Source organism: Bombus terrestris, chromosome 9 (genome assembly GCF_910591885.1).
Source record: "Bombus terrestris chromosome 9, iyBomTerr1.2, whole genome shotgun sequence".
Taxonomy (NCBI): domain Eukaryota; kingdom Metazoa; phylum Arthropoda; class Insecta; order Hymenoptera; family Apidae; genus Bombus; species Bombus terrestris.
The window spans coordinates 11263586-11284155 of record NC_063277.1 but is presented as its reverse complement, the minus strand read 5'-3'; the positions used below and the strand labels follow the sequence as shown (position 1 = coordinate 11284155).

Below are 20570 nucleotides of genomic sequence, written 5' to 3'. Positions count from 1 at the left end.
GTGATTCACGTGTGACGAGTCACACTCGTGACGAAGTTTAATTTTGGTTCACAAACTCGGGGAATGATGAACACATGTTCCGTATAGTATATCGATGTTCTTCGTTCATTCAAGTGTTACAGTAGGAAACGTTATGAACCCTACTGTATGCACATACACGTGTAAGATGACTCATAAGTCAAGGGGTGGATTGGGTTAGAGAAAGATAGATAGAAACGAATATAAATAGAACTCTTTTATTAGAATACTTTTTAAATATACGAAAGTAGGCAAAGATCATCAGGTGATTCCCTAATGTCGTACCTTGACTTTCTAATCACAGAGTTATATAATAATCAAATATTTTAAATTTAAAAATCTTACCAATTTTCTGAAACAGAAATTCAAAGATTGGCAAATTGATAAAATAGCCCTAGAAAATAACCGATAATACGCAATCCATTAATAGTAGTTTTTATGCATCTATAGAAAATTTGACAGTGATAAATTGCACGAAACGTACATAATATGAAAAAATATATAAAATATGCAAATTACAGTGCTTTCTGTAGTACTTGTCAGATAAAAACATCTCTTTACCGGGGCTCTACCTTTTTAATCATCTCCTCGAAGATATGAATTTGCATAAAAATTCAATCTGTTCATTGGTAATAAACGCGAAATTAAATTACGCTTTATACAGCGTCAGGCAGATATTTAAAATATAATGAAGACTGCACCGGTGGTAACATTTCTGGAGAAATGAACTCGAAGCAATGGAAGGAATTTCTTGCACCGATGACAGTTTTCGTTTGTAGGGACGATCACTTTCAGAAAGGGAATGAGTTGGCTTATTGCGGGAGGGTAACGCTGTCAGACGTAAACGATTATTTCAAGTGGACGCATCGCGACGGCGAAAGACGCGTAGCCGAGGCCTCTGGAAATAGAAGAGTGACACAAGAGTGAAGGCCTGCGGCGTACGAGAGCCGCGAATGCACCGTAAAGTTGCTTATTTTAAATAGGAGCAACGTCGACGCGATCTGCCTGCTCTCACGAAGGCTCCGCCGATGGAAATAGCAGAGGCTGTTTAATGAATTATCCGTTACGTTTGCGCGTGTTCGTTTCGAGATCGTAAACAGTGAATCGGGACCCTCCATTACCTTCCGCAATTCCAGCAAATCACGAGACCTTTCGGCTATTTCTTAATCCTCTGTAAGAACGAAGAATGTTTCCTTGAATGTTGATTATGAGAAAGATTGTTATGGAGTTGAAATGAATGATCTGTTTAGTGGGAATGAATGTAAATTTTGTTGCAGTGTTTGCTACTCAGAAACAATTAGTAACTTGATACTAATAGACTAAGCCAATAGTGCGATATTTGTGACGAAATTGTAATGTTAACTTTTATACTGATAAATATATAATTATATATAATTGATTACATATTATTTATTTATATCATTGATTAATAAATTATATTATTGAAAGAATGCTACACAGTTTTAGCATCTAGAACAGGTTGTGATCTTGCATTGAACGACACGTTATGCTTATAGGATATTTTCATTAAGGTTGTAAAATATATTTTTGTGTGCGAAATATTTCAATAGGTCTATCAACCAACGAGAATTATTCAGGTGTTAAAAGTATTTAAGCAATTCTTTTTTAGAATTGGAGAATATTCCTTTTTAAGCTTAGAAAAGCTTAGAATCAAACTTTCTGTTTATTGGAATAAATTGTCCATATTTAGAACGAACGATGAAACTGGGAAGTAAATAGAAGAAAGGAAACAATAGATAATACGATATACTGAGTAAAATACTACCATCGAGAGTGATGTAATATGAATTGTCCTCTTAATGATCTAAAAGTAAATGCGGAGATAGGAAACAATGGGTAATGTAATACTGTGAATCCAATCTTATTATTAAGAGACGAGAGTGATGTAATATAAATTTTCTCTTAAGGATCATGAATGGAAACTTGATTTTAAGTATCGAATAGACGTATTTCGAGATATGTCAGAAATTTATACGATTATTGAAATAATATTACAACTGATCATTAATTAAAATATTAAGAATTTTTCGTAAAAAATTTCAAGTAAAATCGTATTTTTTTTTCTTTGCATAAAATTTAAACGTATGTACTTCGTAGATAGTAGAATTAATTTGCATTAAACACAGCAAGAATATATTAAAATTGATGAGAAAACAATGAGATAGTATCATTCGACATTTTACTACTATACCATTCTTAGGGATTTTGCATTTGGAAATTCCAATTAATTTTCTATAATGTCGTATTTCAATTTTTTATCAAAATATATATCTGAAAATTTAAAATACCATGATTATCCCAAAAGTAACTTAAAAACTTGCTGCTGAAACTGCCTCATATAGTTTCACGTATTTGATTGTACGTAAATCAGGATGTCGAAATGGATTCCAAATAACATAATTCAACGAGAATTCGTTTTTTCTACGTCTAAAAATAGCAATCGCTTAACTGTGCTCAATTAAGAATTTGAAAAATAACAAAATTTCTGGATCGTTACCTCGCGGGTTATAAATTCAGGTCGCGACAGTAGAACGATTCCACTTGTGGTCAGACGCAGCGGCAACTTTTAGAGCATGACGGATACCTTGAATGGCCTCGAATAACCTTGCACCACAGGTCGTTGCGCTGATATTTGATCTCACTACCACTAAACCATGAAAAGAAAACGATATGCCGCAGTTAAATATTCAAACAGGTTTCAAGTTACCTATATTTACGATACATTTAGAACTAACCGATGGTAACTTGAAATCATCGATTCTAAAATTGCATCGTAATGAGGTTAGACATTATTCACTATCAGGATGATCAATCTGTAACTTTTCATAGAAATACGACAGCCTTTATAGAAATACTTCCTTCTGGAATCCTTTAGCAAACCTAGACGTCTCTTTGGAATTGATGATCCATAGATTCATCAAATTGAACATCCTCGTCTGTACAGCCAGAACGTATCCGATTGCCTGCAAGACCTCAAACTTTCGTTCTTGATTAATGAAAACCGTTTCGAAAACCGCTTTCGTTCGTCTCGCGACGATCCAAGAATTTCATCTCTGACGTCGCAATACGAAACGTGCTATCCAATCGACTTTGCCGAATTTTGAGAGTAAATTTGATCCATCTGCCCAGGAACAACAGCTTTACATGTTCGGCTGAAGAGTCAATCTTCCGCGATAGTCCAAAGCAAACGCACAATAACACAGATTAGAGGATAAAGAGATCGAAGAATCCCTTTGAGGTGCTTTATCGCACGAGAAGAAACGACGTCGCGCGTGCTTTCATGTCACAAGCTCGAGCACACGGTTGGCACGCTAATTACGTGGCTGCGGACCCTAACTACACTAGCAGCGTAACTCACAAAGAAATGTTCATCCCAGTCGCATCGCAAGACACAAGCCAGCCATCAATCACAGTCACAGTACACCGCATCTGATGTTATCTTGGCGAATCCCGGGGAAAGCGGTAGGACAAGGCCCGGATGTCCCTAACTTGTGCATCTGGCAAGTCTTTCGTGGCCATAAAAGCGGCTCCGGCTCTGTGCCATTTAAACCATGGTCGGAAAAGAGCGTTCCATGAGATCCATAGTCACGGTGATAATTAAGCTGCTTTATGATGCATCGTCGAGCGGGAACGATGAATTGTCCGCGAGGATGATAAACGAACACGCGGACGAGGCACGCGGCCGAGTATTCGAGACGCAGATAAAACGCGTTCTTAGAAATCTGGAAATGTCACCGTAGCCCAACAAACGATGCTTATGATGAAATTACCGATTTTCAAGATTTCGTGGTTTCTACTGGACTTGTCCTTTAAGTTAAGTCCAAGAGAAAGATAAGAGCATTGTTTGTTGTTGTATTTATCATCCTTTTCGATAAGACGACGTTAAGCTCTTATGAAGAACATAAGCAAAAATGGATCTTCGATTTTGTCTGTCTCATGTGCCAAATATACATATATTTTAGTCTTGCGAAAATTTGTGTTAATCATAAGAAACAAAGTAATTTGGAACCTTGGAAAAATCGCTCGAGAAAGACAACAAATTATTTATCCACCATTTGGTGTTTTCCTTAGCTGCGCGTCTTATACCTCGAAAGCTAATCGATACTTGCACCCACGTTTGTTAGGATTTTTCGTCTTTTTTGAAACAAGCTACCGAAGCTTGCACTAAGTTTTCTGAAACACTCTGTAAATAGCAAAAAATTAGCATGAAAGAAGTGGTGCTTAGATTATTTAATAAAATTAACAGCTCCTACATGGGTAGATTGAGGTTAGGTTGAGGTTAGGTTGGGGTTAGGATTTCAAATTGTTTTTCCATTTCGCTACGAGCTTTCGAACAAGTCAATAGAAAGGAACTCGTTTAGCCGAAAGGATTTATAGTCATGAAATTCGTATTTTCTTCGTCGTCTCGTGTTCGTTGCCTTCGCAATCGAATTGTGTGAAAAATGAAGACGTGAATCGTTCCACCAAAGACGATAGAACCCCTCTACGTAATGGAGACTGGCAGGCATGCGTGGCTGAATGAGATAAATGGCGGCCAACGCGAGCTAACATTCACCTTCCGCGATGGAATCTCGCGGCCTACCGAATCCGTGCGCGGATATTATTTGCGGTGGCCAACGTTCCGCTGCTATTACGAGCTACCAGTGAATAGTTCGGGCTATTTCGTGCGACCGTTAATGAAGAACAGGCTTTGAAGTAGCGTCGTGGGACTGGAACGGTTTATAGAAGTTGTAGCTACATTTAGAATTACTATTAATTCTTAGGCTATGTAATAAAACGAGAGAAAATTTAGAATGTAAGATTTAGAAGATTATTATGAGGATCACGTGGGAAAAATATGACGAAACTGTCTCTGTTGATTTTTTTATTTCGACGCTAGTCGATGGTTGTAGCAGAGTATTTTAATATATTTGCGTAGGTACTTGGGAAGGAGGTTTGTTAAAACCAAAGATACGAGACTTTTAGAAACTGTTTATATATTTACGAGGTTCCATAACAAGCGAATGACACGATGTTACAAATAAATAACATTTCTGAGATATTGAAGAAAGTTTGCAAAGATGCGAATGAAGAAACGACGAGGAAAACAATATTTTGCAAATCCTTGGAATCCCTTCTCGTAGTCACAATAATGAAAAACAGAATTCGATAACTTAAATTGCTTTTGAAAATGTTATTAATGAAATATTATGTTATGCAATAATATAAATTGTCGTATTAATAAAATGTTTCTGTCCTTAACGTGTTCAGTGGAAAGTAATAGGAGATGATACATGATACTGTTTCTTTGTGCTCCAAGTGTAATACACGTATTCATATTGTCATATTTTGAGCAATAACCGTTCGTAAACAATAAATCGTGATTTAACGCAACCTTTAAACGTAAAGTTTAAGAGGCGTAGTCTTTGGGCGCCTGTGGATGGGCAATTCGCCAAACATCGCCATTTTCGTCGAGTTTTCGTAAAATTTTGGATAAGAAATAGCATGTCGATTGATATGGAGACTACACACATGTTCCGGTCTTGCATTTATGTAAGTCCTAGCAGTAGTTTATATTATTAGCCACAATGTTCTTTTAACATAGCAAGAGACTACCGTGCATAATTCATGATTTATAACGCGTTATTTAAAATGTAAATGAAGGAAGTAAAACGCAATTGGGTTATGCAGCTAATGCTATTTTACGATGTACGTGTAAAATGGTAAAGTATTTTAGATATTTCATGAATAGTATAAATAATTCGATACAATTTCCTATATACTTATGTACGTATAAAAATAATATTATCTAATGTAATATTCGCCTGTAAAGTTTATTTCAAATATAAATATGAAAATATCCGTTCGTTTCATGATCGATGCATTGCAATGGCAAGAACACCTTCCATAAATTGAAGAATATTTTGCACCAGTGCATGAATATTTTTCATATTGTTGGATCAATTTAGTTGAAAGCATTGAGTAAAGTTTTCAGCAAAAGAGAAATTAGAAATGAAAATTTTACTGCGATATTCTCTGCAAAAGAGAAATTAGAAATGAAAATTTTACTGCGATATTTTCTATACATTGGAGCAGTTGAACTCCTAAGAAGCATGAATAATTCTAGAAACGCCCCAGAAACAAAATAGTATCCGTGCTTTTGTGTTATTACATTTCCAGTAAAGAGATAGTTGGCCAATGGTCGTAAACGGTTTAGTGAAATATAATGCTTGGAGTACTAAAACGCATACAACTTGGCTCTTTTCCACTCTACCGTTTAAGTATCTACTTAATTATAATGTAAATTAATATTTCAATAAAGTCCATCGTAAAAGACACAGGGTACCTCGTTTATTCTTATCGTTGTTATTTAAATATTCTGAACTTTGAAATAATATCAGCCATCAACCGAACGCAACATACTTACAAAGATATGAAAAACTTCATTTATGCTTATTGTTCGTTCATTCTTCGTTTATTTGTTATTTACATATTCCGAAGAACCAAGGCAATGTCCAAAGCTAAAAGTTACATTCATACACTAAATCTATTTTCAAATTTTTCTCTTTCAGCTTACGATATAGCTTGTAATAAATTGTAGCTTATAATAAAGATAAACGAAATCATATTTGCAAAAGTGTCATAAAATATAATTCATTACGTATTACGATGTAATACATTGCAGCTGACAAGTAAACATCGTTATGTTTGAAAGAAAAAGATAAATCGGAAGCTTTTGTTTGATGATGAAAGATGGAAGTTTCCGTATAGTATGCACCGATTTTTCCAGCGGTGACGTGCACTTGTTAGCAAATTTTCTGCATTGACAACGACGGATGTTGCTTCTCATTTGTCACCGGTTCTGAGGTATTTTGGCGATGGCCTACAAACTTTCAGCGAGATGCACGTGCTTGGAACTTAAATGTTCATTGCGATCAGCCTTGCGACTGTAAGCTCCGTCAGCTGCGTACAATATTTTAAGACGAAAGCCTCTTCAAAAGATGCGAATCGTTTCTTCCAGACTGTTGTATATAAAACGAAATTATTCAACGTGAAAAATGTTCATCCATCGTTCAAATTTGATATGGGCAGAATTTATTTAACTTAATAAGTGGTGCTATAAACGATGCTTCAAAACTAATGCAAACATATTTATGTTTAGATATCATAGTATTTTTTTACAAAAGAAATCTACAGATGTTCAAAATTCATCCTTTGTACCAAGCAGATTCGATTTAAAATTACTTGAAAGATTCTGACAAAATTATTTGGACACTTTTCCAATAGTCGAATTTCGTATTTTATTGAAAAAAAAAGAAACGGAAATAATAATAAGATAAGCCCTTAACACAGAGGCAGAGAATTAATTTTCATTCGCATTATAAATCTTACGAGAGGGAGAGTAGCAATTCCGGTAAAATAAAGTTTACGATTGAGAAAACGATATTGCGGTTATAATTCTTTTATTTGCCGTTACCTGAAATACGTAATCTTCTATGCTGTTACGGTTCGCTTTTAAACGCGAGAATTATTGCTGCACCGTTTATTTGTCTGCTTTAGACTGTTTATATCACAGATTAGACTTGGGCAATTTTCTGAGCAAATGTACACACGCAAATTGTATTCTCCTTAGAATTTGAACTGTGAATATTTCAATAATTTCATGTCTAGTTCTCCTTTCGATCTTTCCTTTCAATTTTATATTAAGCATTTTTTGAAAATGTAAAAGACCTTCTCCATCGTTGAGACAGCAACGAGATTGAAATATAAAAATTCGATGATCGCGACACGTTTAAAAGTCATCGTACGGTTTGGTCCAAGTCTACGATTCGCGGAACGCCATACCAAATTCCGCGTCTTAGTAGAATCTAAAATAGAATCTCGCAAAAATCATCACGCAAAATTTCAACGTCTATCCGAGTACCCGTCAAACGAATTCGCTTCTCGGTTCCTCGTCGAAAAAACAGCGAGAACAGCACGTGCGCGATTTTCCGCGTCAAAGTACACGACATCTGGCACAGAATTCGGGCAGAAATAACGCGAGAGAAATGAAGAGAAAGAAGCGACGTGTATTACGCAATCGAGCTTACATATGTAAGTATGGTTGCGTGATTTTTTCGCCGCGAAACGCAGGAGCAAGTTTCGCTGTTCGCTCGAACAGTGTCGAGCATGAGCCAGGAAGAAAACGGATCCTTTTACCATGACAAATCGTTGGTGGAGATAGATTGCTAGAAACTCGTTAATTCGACATCGGTACAAAGTTTCGACCCGTTGGCATGTGACGATACCTGGCACATATTCTTTGGCGCTCGACATTGCGAGCGTTTCGCTTTTCTTCCAGTCGACGCGATTAAAATCCCATTTAACACGTTCCGCATCTCAGAAGAAATTTCAACGGAATTTTGAACGAAAGACAAGAATATATGGCGTAATTTTTGGACAGATGAACCTCGTTTTGGAGAATTTTTATGTTCAAATATTTTGAAGTCTGGAACATAAAAATTTTATTCAGGCGAAAGGTCTCAGATTTCAATATTCTTTTATTGTATCGGTTGATTTAAAATATTCATATAGCAGAGATGCATCTCGAATATTTACGCGGATTTATCATAGAAGAAATAGATGACTTTGATGAATCTATGCCGATTCATTACAGAACACCGTGCCAAACCACAAATTTATCGTTGAATAAGCGTAGGCTCTAACGATAAGCTTCAGAAGCGAACTAACTTTTTATCAGCAGTTCGATTAATTTGTTTCGCTTCGATTGAAAGTATTAATGTTGCACTATACTACGACAAATTTGATAAATTCCAGTTTTAAATTCATTTTACTTTTATGAACAATTTTTGCAAAAGTAAAATTTCTATGGAACTTTATAATTATGAAATTTAGAAATTTTTATCGACGATGCGACCATTTGCATAAATACATAACGGTTTTCAACGAATGCAATAGGATCGCAGACATCTTCAGCGCCAGCGCGCAGTCATGCATGATGCTAGCTGATTCGAAATAATTTACAAAAAACTAGCCTTCGAAATTGAATATAAAGAAAATTAACTGCGAATTCCACCTAGAATATGAAATTTATCGTACGATGTACGAACTTCCACTCTGCTTCGACTATAAATCTCGTCATTCAAATCTCGCCTTTGGCAAGTATTGTTCCCTAAACTTCACGAAACTTAAATAAGAATTATTAACATGTTGTCAAACGTTTTGTTAAAGTTCCAAGAGATCCGTTAACGATATCCTCGTAAACCAAAACAATTTTGGAAGTTTCAAAACTCTGATATATAACATTGTAAATATTCCTCTTTTGCTTCCAAATATCGTCAAAGACGATTGCACGTGAGCTATCCCATGGAAACTTACCGACAAGGATCGTTTCCTCTTTTGAAACAACTCCAAGATAATATATATCGCATGTAAAATCCGATAGCAGACACCCCCGCACAAAAATTTGGCGCGTCCTTTGTGCCTTTCTGACCAATAAAACTTACCGTACATTTGTTTGAAAAATAAAGATACATGTCGTAATTATAAGTGAAATATTTTATTAAACTTAACTTAAGAAAAGTCATCGTTTCTTTTGCGATCCTAACATGCTCTGAACTCTTAGAAAATTTTAATTGGAACTGGGCATAACATAAAAATCTACTTCTATACACCATACACCATAACCGAACGCGTAAAAGAAGAGAACAGAAAAGAAATATTTGAAACAAGGAAACAGAGTTTTTTAATGGTTTGCATAGCTCAATAACCACAGCCGCGCAAACGAAGTCATCGCATCAGCTCGCAAACCGTCAATTTCAATATTCAAGGAGTACATCAAGGCTGAGCAGGGTCGAAGAACAAGAGCAAGAAGCATCCGAGCAAATAAACCGTGCAACAGTATTCCTCTGGTTCGTCGAGTGGAAACACGAGACGGGTCGAAGGTAGAAGGAGCCCACTGCATCCTGGGTAGCATGAAATAAAAAAATTATAACCATGGAATCGCGTTTCGGAATCGCGAAGTCTGCTCGCGTTCGGCGTATGCCTTTAATCTTCTCGGACGATTCTCATCGGGGAAGAAAATGGAAGAGTTAAGAGACGAAGAGGAATCTCCGCCAAGGTAAAACAGTCTGAACCCCTGGAATCGTTCTCCAAGCGCGGATCAACGAAAGTTGCTTGGGTAAAAATCGTAACTCTCTGCCTCTCTCTCTCTCTCCAGATTTCCGGATAACAGCGCTCGTATTTTTAACGCGAACACGCTCGAAAACGTGGCCCCGTACGTTCAACAATCCACCAGCAGCTGGCTCGCTTTATTTTTTCATCGCCCGCCAGCGTCAATATTATTATTGGCTCGCCGAGCAACTCGCTGATCCGCGGGATTTTCGCGAGCTGGGCGTCGAATTTGGGTCGAAATATCAGCTTCCGTCAATGAAACTTCCTCGCACGAGGGATGCTTTAGTTCGCACCAGGTTCTTAGCGCTCGAACAGTAACAGGAGATTGTGCTGAGTGATTAGGGAAACAGGGAAGTGGAGCATCGTCGTTCACATTTTTTATTTCCATACGGAGATTTCACTTCGCACTTAGGGGAGAGTTTGCTTTCTGAAGTAGTTGAAATATCGGTGTTTTGGTTGTTACAGCTTCCGTTGATAATGGTATAATGTCCTAAGGATATTCCTGAGAAACGTCGGGTTGAAATTTGAAACGAAACGACGAGAAAACTGACAACCGATAAGAAGAAAATGTGGATTCTTTTTGTTCCTCAGAGTAGAATCTTCCCCTTGGTCCGTCGTTCTTCCTTCGGTGCCAAAGCAAATACCAAACTTTACCCTCGAACGACGTACGAACTAATTCACAGTGACACTCGTTAGAGAAGGTAGAGGCGGCAGCTGGTGTTTGCTTGTAAAGCAGCGTGTACAGCCTCCTCGACGTGACAGAAAGAAATTCTCGTGGAAGATTCGGGTCTTTGATCTTTACCCTGCGAGAAGAGCCGTTCTAAGAGCATTTCTTCCCCACGCCACCCCCAACCGCCGTTTATAAAAATACATACGACGAACAGTGGCCGCTATTTCGACGCGTCCGATCGATTCACGGGCGTATTTTCAGATTCTGGACGACCTTGGACGATGAGAATACCCCGTACTTCCCTACTCGTATGAATGTCGCACGTTTCGTGGGTAAAAAAAGAACTGGCGGAACCTCTATCGCGAAATCTTCCTGCCTATCGTTCGTTCTTTGGTCTTTCTGTCGACTGATTAACCCTCACCAGTTTCTCGTGTCAACTTGACAAATTTTTCCCGCGAAAGATTATAATCTTGTTCGGTCATTTATAGAACAATTTCTCTGAAACCTTTCGACATTTTTTTTTTTTTTTATTCTTCGTGAAGAATGCGAGATCCGAGTGAAATAATCTTCAAAATTTCTTATTTATCTCTCCATTACATCGAGTTTTTATCACTGTGTCAAATTTATATCGAGGAACGCGTTAAGATACGAAACTGAGGGAAGATGCGGTGAGGGTTGAGAGTTGAGCGAATCAACGGTGTTATTAGTTGTTATAATGTTACATGTTACAGGGATATTATATATTTGATAGCGTTTTCATGACAATTCCGAATAATATTGTAGGATATCGATGGAGAAATAAAGAAAAAAAAGAAAGGGAGAAATAGGAAAAAATAGTATTTAAGTGAGAAATTATTGTAATACTTGATGAAGAGTGTGTACAAGTACATTGATGATTGGTAATCGATAAACATCTTCAATGTAAACTGTTTTGCAGTCTTCAACAGCTTCGAAAATTCCTTTCTTCATGAGATACCAACTTTATTTGGAATAATTCTCTGTTATCAACATTCTGTAGCCTTTTATGGATTTTTTATAGTTTCGAAATCTTCTGAGTAAGCAGTTTGACATTTTAGACACATTATAGCTAGTTCAGTTTGAGATATTTTAGATTTTTATAGCATCTACTCGTTTAAAATTAGATCTTTCTTGCATGTGACTGCGGTGTAGATTTTAAGGAACGTGTGTGGACATTGAAAGATCACGTGCAAAGGATAACGACAAAGATAACATCAAAGGCTGGACGATCTTCGTCTTGTTTTGGATCGTTCGTACGCTCTTCAGGCTTTATAGTTTCGCCTTTAAAACGTCCTTCTTTGCTTGATATTTATCACGCCCCATCATAAATGTCTTGTTCCATTGCAAGGGTCAAAAAGAATCAGATTTACGACACATCATCTAGCGAGTATTATAGATATTCGAGAAGAAGAAGTTTACTCTTCTTCCGATATAATTTATAAACGATGAATGGGATTTTTAGTTATGAAAAGTATAGCGATCGAAATTTTTATTTCATGTGTTCTACTGTCAAACATTATCAATCCAATTATCATAAACATTGCGCCGACATTAGATTATCATATGTATAATATACATTTTTCTCTGTTCATAAATACGAATAGTCTCTTCTCTTGCGAAGTAATATTTTCACTTCAAATATTTCATAATATTATAAAATCTTATTATTATATCAGAGGAAATAAACACGCATAACGATTTCAGAACTAGTATCGTTATTCAATACTTTGTAACATAATTCACTTTGCACTATTAATCTTAAATTAATAGATATTACAAAAATCAACAGTAATTTTCTTCAGCTCGATCGATTTTTGACTGAACAATTTTTTTAAGCCCACAGAATTTTTAGCTGAATTTTTCCTAAAATCCCTTAGGCTTTATAAAACGCGCGATGATTCGAAACATTTGACGATAGTGTACAGTTTTCTGTCCTATATTTTTACGAAACTCTGTACTTTCAAATGTAACTAGAATAGGTGAAATCGGCAAAGAGAGCGAATCGAATGCAATGGGTGCAAGAGTTTTGTCGTCGATCTAGGTTGAACTGGCACGTAAATAATCCTGGGTGTCGATCTGATTTAAATTTAGCGCCGGCAAATCACAGAGCGAAGCCGCTGCACCGGCAAATCCATCACGGAAATGGCTCGAGTATCAAAGTCGGTCGATTGCTGCCTGGCGATTGTTTAAAGTTATTTTTTACTTAACTTCGACAGCCTGTAACTTCGTAGAACGGTAGAACAAAACCATAAAATGAAATTGGCCATTTTCCACGTAAGTTTTTATCGTCGATCGAACAGCTCGGATCTGTTGAAAGGACGCAAATGAGACTAAACAGAATCTTCTACTGTTTTCGCGAATCGACAGATTTACGATTAGCTTTACTCACATGTGATGTGGTTATCCGAATGGGTTCGAAGACGGATTTGCAACTGCATTCTCCCAAATGTTTATTTATCGCTGTGCGTTTTATGCACTTTAAAATTGAAGGCTTGAAGAAGGTGGAGTCTTGGAAGAAGGTGGATCGATATTAGTGAATTTATTGGAGGAATTCGTGAAGTATCTAAAAATTCCTAGAACTTCGAATGTTCTCTGTTATTTTATACGATATTATTTTGGTATATAGTACTATATTTATAGATATCGCAGATGAATTAAAAAAAGCTTAGTTCATTTTGTTTCTATTTTCAATAGTATTGATTCTATCGGAAATTCCAGTAAAAATGTACCTTTATTTTAAGTTTCTGTAAATATAAATGTTGGCGTGAGCTACGATTTTGGAATAAAAATTATAAAATTTGACAACACTTTGACAAAAATGTTTGAAATATCTTCTAGCCGAACATTTGTTTGTTTTTTTTTTTTTTAATAAAGAAATAGTAATAAATCTTGCAAAAAAGGGAAATGTTAGTGGTACTATCAATTAGTAACAACGTCAATTGAAAATGAAATGTGTTATCTGCTATGTAATAAGTATACCAGAGATTGAATTTTGATTAGATTTCAATGGCCAAAGTTCTACATAATACCAGCATATTTCAATCAGTTGGTCGATCGATCGTGATGAATGTGAATCTCTACGTTTATGCGTTTCGTGCAATGGACATAAATAACGAAAGCAAACGAGTACAACGTTATGTAGAGCAGTGGGTTAGCTTTGTATCATTGACATTCAGCTGCTTAAACATTTGCATAAATTTCCCATTTCTAGTATACATCACACGTGGATTTATCTCTTTTTGACATTTATACAGCCTACTAATGGTTCTTCAACGTAAATACTATATTTCAAGGAAAGAATATCTTATTTTCTTTACCATTTATCTTCTTTTTTTTTTAATTCGATTCAACGCTGAAAATATCGACGACGATGATAAATATTTTGAAGGAACGATCAATAGTGGGAATAAAATTGTTAACAGAATAATTTATTTATTTGTGACGATCGAATTTATAAGGAACACTTTCATTAGCCTAAATTAAAAATGGAAATACATAAAGTGATTATTAGTTAGAAAATTCAAATGCTGTACTTCAGTTATGTGTTAATTTATCAAATTAAATAAAGGTATATTATTGACAAACGCTAATTAACTTAAACATTTACAGAGTATTACTCGATATTTATTTTTTTCAATAATTTTATATAAAGAATCTTTTGTTATTCGAATAAAAATGCTTCTACACACCCAGTATATTTCTCTACCTCCTCTTTATCACTTCTACGTCTGATAAAGTTCGGGACAGAAGTCAGTTATTGACACATCTTGCTTATTCGTTAGGTATACTTTGTTCGGCTGCAAATATTTGATATTTTTGCAACCTGAAATGAGGCAAACAACGGTATAGAAAAAGAATATATACAATTCCTGAAATTTTATAATAAAAATATAATTATCATTTCTTTAAACTTTCACGCAACGAAAGACTGAATATTTTAATAATTCTATATATTTTATTCCAAACATTGAACGACTACAATTAGTCACCAGCTAAAACAATACACGAAAATAAACATAATACGAAATTACTAAGCATCCATAAATCTTTGTAGGATTTATCAAACGCTGTTTGATAATACTATTATAGTCGTCGATTTCAATACTGTCAGATTCTGTATATAATTCAATCGACACACCATAGCCTGAGTCACATCTCATCGAGATTCTGGTCGTTCCGCGATATTCTGTCGATTCGAAGAGAATAAAAGATTTCGATGAGTGCACGAACAATGGCGGTTATTCTTTTCACCGATAGCTTACTCACGACCGGAAGCTTACTTCTATTATCGCGGCTCTCGGCGAACTGATTCCAGGTATCGTTTTATTCGCCGCAATGAATTCGACGGACGAACTGAGGCAAAATAAAATTTGACGCGCATCACTCTCGCGCGCTTTGTAAGCAGCCACGCGAGAATACACGAGGTTTCGTGTGACTCTTTGTCGAGTTTCGGCCGTGGGCTAGCGAGGCCGGGTCATTTTTCTTTGCCTTGCATCTCGTCTTCCCTTTCGGAAGTTGCGGTAGATATAATATCAGTAGTTGCGGTATCTCTTCTTACAGTCAAACCGAAAATACGCTTGGGATGTTGAGAAATTTGATCGATGAGGTGGTTGATAAATGAAGATCATGGCAAAGAAACGCGATAAGTGACGAATTCGCAAGAGGGCGAGTTTAGGATTATAATTCTATATTATTAAAAATTAAATGGAATTAAATACGATGGCTATAAAAAGTATTTGCACACCATTGCATTTATTGTAGCACTTACGTGCTAATTAATTCGGTCAAGATATATTAAACTTGGTATAATTTAGTAGTGCTATGATACAGTTAACAAAATTTGTTACCATGAAAATGAAATGTAGAACACGATGATACGAAGCTTTATTAGAGAATAAGAATAATAAATTTACGATACAAATACTTTTTATATAGCATATATAGTAGCAGTAAGAAATATAAAGTATAAAATGCATCTGTTTAATATTAATTAATTTCTAATGAAGAAAATTAATGTTACGTAATAACGACAGAATAATTTACTGTCTATTGTTTTATTTTTATTTTTGTTAAAGAGGATCGCTAAGTATTCCGGACAGTTTGGAAATATCGATCGAATTTTCGTTGGGCCGTGAAAATATAATTGTACGGAGGAATTGAAATACCAAAGAATCGCTCGTGTAAATATCTAACTGAAGTTGCAGAAGTTAAAAATCCGTGGAATCCGCGCGCTTCGGCCAGCTGATACCGCACGAATGGAATTCCGCGATCCGTTTCCCCGTTCAATTCCGTTCATTATTCCACCGCGGCCTGTGTGTTTCGCGATATTTCATCCTATTAACTGTTAAACGGAATATTATTAACTAGTGTTATATACTCATAAAACTTTAATCGTTAGAGCGTGGTTCCGCGTGCCAGCCGAATTTCAACGATTTGTATAATTCAAGTATTTCAAAGTTTAATTAAATTAAAACTTCAAAATCGAACCTTTAAAAAAATTCCACATTTAACTAAATCATTTCATTTATTATCCGTTACTTGCTCATGGTCATTATCTCAATTCTTTCGCCGTTTATTTTTGTTATTCTTATTTGGAATTTTTGACAATTATTTTAAATACCTATTTTGAATTTTGAATAACGATAATGTTCACGGTAAATTGATTCTATTACGCGAGAGCGAAAATATGATAAAATTTCTATTCGAAATAAAAAAGTAATGTTATATTCGCTTTATTTAATAAAGAGAGAAATATCGCGTCATATGCGATAATGGTTTTGCTTGGATTACTTGATTTTACAGTATAATTCTACTTTCTACCTTATAAGATATACCCTTACCGAATAACATATCCCTAACTAAAATACAAATAAAATTAAATACTCTAAAATCAAGTACCTAACCTAATCCAAAACCTGCTGTGACCCAACGTTTCTCTTAGGTGAGGATTAAAGCAACTTCACGAGAGAGCTGCACCTTCTACGCGACGTGCACGTCGTTTGTCCCACGTCCACGGACAAAGATCAAATTTTTGGGTTAATGGCACGTTGCTGTCGCAGTATTTTCACATTCCATTCTACTTAGCATTGAACGCACATGCGTATCGTATGCAAAAAGCCTTGCTCCGTATTTCGTTGTTGAATCTATCTCGCTCATAACAGAACGCACCTCGGATGCATTCGATATGCGATATTCTATGTATATGTATGTACGTGAACAATTCTCTCTCTCCCACTCTTTTTCTCTCCTTGTGGACAAAATTAATAGACCCTGAGAATGCATTGGCCGACGAATCTAATAACGTCGACGAGCTAAATGACAAGCAGATCCGTGTGACGCCGATCATTCGATTACTCCTCGTGAATCGGTATTAGTTTTACTGTTTGACAGTTGGCACAGTGCTTTGGTTCGCTGCAAAAGTGGAGTAATAAATTGTCCTTTGATTCTCGGGTGAGCTGGATATCGCTGTTTGTGGTCATTTGAACGAGTTTAAATGTCGATGGTCTTTAAATAAGCTTGATTCGATATACGTAGAATGGCAATTCATTTATTAGATCATCTCATAAGCAATGTCGTCGTAGCAACTCGGATCTAACAGAGGAATGATGTAATCGTAGAGTATAGTTACTTGTACTGTTTCTCGTTTTTCAAATAATGTGTCAATCATTTTTGCAAGAAAATTGTAACATACATTTTTAACCTGCGCGTACTTCCCCAATTTTTCCCATGTAATTGTCCTTTAGAGTAAGTTGAACGATATTGGCTGTTACCGAATTTGTTGTTGTTTTTAGTTATACGATAAGAAATGTTTAATTATGTGTATTTTTATGTATATATTTGCATGTGAAAGAGGATAAGAAATTTGTTGAAAATTTGAAGACAATATATTTTTCTTATTAATCTCATCATCTTATAAAAATCCTACTCGAAACTCGATCCACAATTTAAAGAGAATTAAATCGAATCCCAGCAGAACCAATCGTTCCAATTCCAAATCCTTCCTAATCTCTATTAAAAGGAATGCACTAACAAAACTACATAGGTATGTTGCGATTTTCTCAAACAACCGCTCCATTTACGACACAGAAGTTTCAAGTTAGGACAAAAGCTCGTCGTAATGAAATGGGACACGGAGATTTTTACAAAATCCCAGGTTCCTCGATCGATTAAACATTGGACGAACGATTTAGCGTAACTAGAATCGAGGCGCGTTCGTCACAATAAATTTCATGGTTGAACCGGTGCACGCTTCTGCTCGGTCTGATCACGATCAACCGGACCAGTTTGCCACCCACGCGTGGGAAACCAACTCGCAAAAAGGTCACTCTCGTGTACTTTTCCCTCCGGTTTCGTTACGACATATCGTTGTTTGCGTTGGAGTAATTAATTAGCCAGCTCCTGGAATTTGGTCTATCGTTTCAAAGGAAGACGAATTTCAACCAAAAAAACAGCGTCATTTTTTTCTTTTTTTGAAGAAGGGAAACAACGATATTATTGCTAATAACGCCGCAGGTGCATAGGAAACGGTTTGAAACGAATGTTGCATCCACACGTGGTATGGATCTGCACTGAATGGGAATAGGAGCGATAAATGTTTATTGAGTTCGTTAGTGATCGTGAAATGTTTATATTTGGATATTATAATATCGCTGATAATTATTATTATAATGTTAAAACAATGACAATATTAAATTAAGTATTCTATTATTTATTAGATTTTCAGAATTCAATATTCCAATGGCATTGATAATAATTAAAGATATAACGCTCTGTCGATAATAATATTACAATATGATTTGAATGAAATATTAGATAAAATAAAAGAAGAGCAGATTTAAATAGGATTTTTGCAGATGAGGATCTTTTACTTGATTATTTGTTGATTCGTTCTTTTCTATTGAATTTTTAACGAATCTATTAATTTAATGGATTCTTTAATTATTTTGGAATAAAAGACTTGTACTTTCTTCATTCAAAATTAAGTAATAACAATTAAATTTCAACTAAACGCGATCATCATATGAAATATTGAATTTATACAATGAACGAATTCCATGAATAAATACATAAATTTATTCGAGTAATTAACTTTCGCCTCTGGTTTCTACAATAATGCTAATTACAATTTCCAATAACTAATTTTCAACTGTTATAAATTCATACAGGCGATCAGATATTATATGAATGTCTGATATGACTTATACGACATAATTGATAAGTAAGCTATTAAAAGATATCATTGTAGCTATATAATGAATGTTAGCAATGAACATAAATAAATCTGACTTAATTAAATGATTTATTTTTTTTTTCAACCAGAGTATTGTTATCTGAAATCTTCTCTCTTTTAATTGGAGTTTAACGTAGCATCGACCACAATTCTCCAAACAATTTTCAACGAAACAAAATTATTTTTCACTATCAATTAAAAATGTATCTAATAACCAAGTCTACCCTAAAAACGAAGTATGTTTTTCTAGCCTGATTGTTGGCAGAATGGAGAGCACTTTTACATTTTTATTACCATTATTTTAACGTTCATATTTCTAATATTTTTCACTCTATTCGCGATTCAATAAAATACTCGCCACGCAGGCCAACTTCATGCGCGTGCGTTTGCTTGCGAAATTAATATTATCAGTTATCGACGTAATGACGCAAATGTGCGGCTAAATAACTGAACGGTGGCATTTAAAGTGACATTTCAGCCGATGTACAATTTACGTGCAGCAACCTGTCACGGATAGAAGTGGACATTAACGCGAAATACAAATAAAATCCCGTTAAAAATATTTTTAGATATATCCGTGAAAGTAACACACCTCGTCTTTGCATTTCGTATCTTTTTCACAAGCTGATAAACGAAACGTACCGTTTCGAAAGTCGAAAATTCGTTGCAGACGTTCCTCGACAATGCTGTTCTTTCATTTAACCCGGGCGCACCTCTTTCATTTATTTAGAATCAGACTTGGCAACCCGATTCTCACGACTACAGCGAATTGTTTATCGTCCAACAACTTTCTATCCTAAGTTGAGGATCTTTGAGAGAACAGGAAGTGCGTCATTGACGATGAACAAAGTGTTTTGATGCATCAAATCTTTCGGTTCTAGGTGCTTGCCCTCACGAATGTTTTAATTGATATTGGTAAAATTTGAAGTAATTGGGATTACGTATGCTTTGAATTTTATTGTCCTTATTCTGTTTTTATTTATCATCTTATACTTTTTTTGAGTCAGAAAATATTCCTCTCTTTCTGTGTGTTGAACAAGCTTGCTCAAGTACGATTTGGAAGAAGTTGAAATGTAAATTGAGCTGTTTGCAAGAAGAATGTTCGTATTTCTGTATGTATTCTGTTTACCAATAGTACATCTGTTTGTTATTAGTGGCACGCGATGTCTTCATTTGGCCATCCTTCAAATGTTTAATTTGGTTGTAGATTGCACAATTAAACCCTAATAATAAATCTACTGAGTTAATGCACTCTTCTTAGACGAGCATGTCGCTTATAAATATTGGTTTAAATGATGGATCGCTACCACATTTTCCAACTGTTCACATGATGAAGAAACAACTGTCAAATTTTCAAACGTAAATCACACTCCGTTAGAACGCAATCTATTAGTAAAAGCGAATTTGTGATTTTTGTGAAACCTTCGATTGTCGCGTTTAAGAAATCTTCAGAAATAAAAA

General features: G+C 35.5%; 1 protein-coding gene and 2 long non-coding RNA genes across 13 annotated transcripts in view; 1 reads left to right on the top strand and 2 right to left on the bottom strand.

The window, feature by feature from the left end:
• The window catches only part of LOC100643331 (tropomodulin), a 118751-nt gene that overhangs the window by 41643 nt on the left and 56538 nt on the right, over positions 1-20570 (top strand). The window lies entirely within an intron of this gene.
• LOC125385670 lies at positions 1090-3202 on the bottom strand. Its single transcript, XR_007225193.1, has 3 exons — positions 2775-3202; positions 2537-2686; positions 1090-1189 (listed from the first exon to the last, which is right to left on the bottom strand). It is a non-coding gene; the product is annotated as an uncharacterized LOC125385670 (long non-coding RNA).
• Positions 3875-5014, bottom strand: LOC125385669. Its single transcript, XR_007225192.1, has 2 exons — positions 4293-5014; positions 3875-4222 (listed from the first exon to the last, which is right to left on the bottom strand). It is a non-coding gene; the product is annotated as an uncharacterized LOC125385669 (long non-coding RNA).